Raw genomic sequence first — 2,177 nt, 5'->3', positions numbered from 1 at the left:
AATTTAACATTATAAATATTGTTGTCAAAATATTAAGGTTAGTTGCTAAAATTTTTATGGCATTAAAATTCACTCTTTGTAATATTTTGGTTACAGCTTTTTTTTTTATTATTTCTTGTTGATAATATTTGACAATGGGTTTGCAGTTGAAAAGAGCAACTTGGATCTTGCATTAAATAAAATATGCAGGATGATACACTATCTTTCATTTTATATGTGATTTAATCCCTGATAATAAACAATAAATTCTAGTATTTTCTTTAATGTTTGGGCTAATATTAGATTAATTAAACAATTTAGTAGGTGAGTGGTAATGGTGAAATCATATTAGCTTCTCTCATAATATCACTTTCTAATTATTCATTGGATTTAGATGTTACAAGATAATAAAGCTCAAAGGTTAGCATAATTTTCAAAACCTGAAGGGAGACCAGTAAAATCGTCAGAAACCTCAAGGGAGGTTTCTAAAATTATCCCTTCTATATTTGACCCTTTTAAAAGTTTGGGGGGTCATCTAATATTCTATAAAATTACAGGGGTAATAAGTAATTTACCCTAAAAACTAAGGGTGTGCATAGAGCCGTGAAAAATTCGGCCTCGTATTTGTTTTAAATCTAGCCCTATATTTTTGTAATTCACTCAACTTTGCTATATTACATGGATGGAGTTTTATGAGAGAAAATTTGACAACCTTCTATCTTTAAGGATTATGAGGTTCTTTTTTTTTTTTCGCAAAACCCCGTCCATGGGGTGGGGATGCCAACCCCTATTTTATTAATATATTTGGATGGATACAGAGAGTGGAGTATCTTTTTTGCAAAGAGTAAGCAATAGGAAGCACTATTCCCTTACACTCCGACAACGTGGAAACGGGAACTCTCTACTATCTAAGCATACTGAAGCCCTAACCGATCCTGGGAGTTGAAAATATGAAGTGCAATATAGCTCCGATGCAGGACGCAAGCTGCAAGCCCGCTAGTTTATCTGCCGTAGAGTTTGCTTCTCTTACCACATGTGATATGGAAGCCGAAAATGAGTTAAGTAAACCTCTTATGTTCCTTAATGTATTGCACAGAGGCCACTTGGACACACCCCTCGCATGTAACAGGCGAACCAGACTCTCAGAATCTACCTCCACCAGTAAAGATCCCTTCACCAACCTTGTACACAGGCGAAGACCATGCAACATTGAAATCTCCCGCCACTAGCCATGAGCCTGTAAACCGCTCTTTAACTTCCTTTATTGCCTTCCATAGGTCCCTCCTATCCATCCTCGTGTATTTGGCATAGATTGCTGAAAATTGTAGAGTAAAACCCACCCATGAGATCACCATGTGGACCAACTAATCACCCAACTCATGAGGAACCAATGTTAAATCATCGTTCCAAAAAACCCAAATTTTGTGGTCAAGGAAAGATCGAGAGTTGGAAAACTTCAAATGGTGACAAGGGATGGTAGTAAATCCACACTCGCCATAGGTTGCAGCAGAACCAATAATCGAATGCCATTTTGATTGCATAATTTATAAATAAATTGCTGCGAGTCAGACCCGCCGATACCCTGTATGTTCCACACAAAGTTGATAGAATTAATCATGAGAAATCAAAGAAGACTTAACTTGAGATAGAACCTGTTGCAGCTTCTTGTTATAATTGACTGGACGTCCAGAATTTTTAGCTAATCTATTGAGTAGCTCTACATCCTTCCGTCAAAAATCGCACCACACAGTAAGTGCGGGTCAAACACTTTCTTCTCAATTTTCATTTGGCCTGTCAAGCTATGCTTGAGTTGCTGGGAATTTGTAAATGAGTCAATAGCACCTTTCGATCAGTTCGTCGACTTGCTCCTGCGCAAAGGTTTTGCGTTCCTTGGCGATGACAGTGATGAAAGGTTTGCTGATGTAGCCCGCCTTAGCTTCACAAATGCTAGATGATCCTCAACTTCTCCCAAAACTTCAAATGAGTTGGAGCGCACAATTGGTTTAACAATTAGCTTAGGATCTATACTTACGCCAATTTTTGTCCTTGCTTGCCCGCCACGCACAGGCCAGCGCCACCCTGTTTACCTTTCCCAAATCTGGTGTGCTTCTCACAAAACATGGGCCTACTGCCACAATGCTTCATCAATTTCTGGAATCAAGGGCACTGCCTGTCTCAACTCTTCATGATCATTAATA

Source organism: Coffea arabica, chromosome 11c (assembly GCF_036785885.1).
Source record: "Coffea arabica cultivar ET-39 chromosome 11c, Coffea Arabica ET-39 HiFi, whole genome shotgun sequence".
Classification (NCBI taxonomy): domain Eukaryota; kingdom Viridiplantae; phylum Streptophyta; class Magnoliopsida; order Gentianales; family Rubiaceae; genus Coffea; species Coffea arabica.
The sequence above is the reverse complement of the archived record's forward strand: the minus strand, read 5'-3'. Positions refer to the sequence as shown.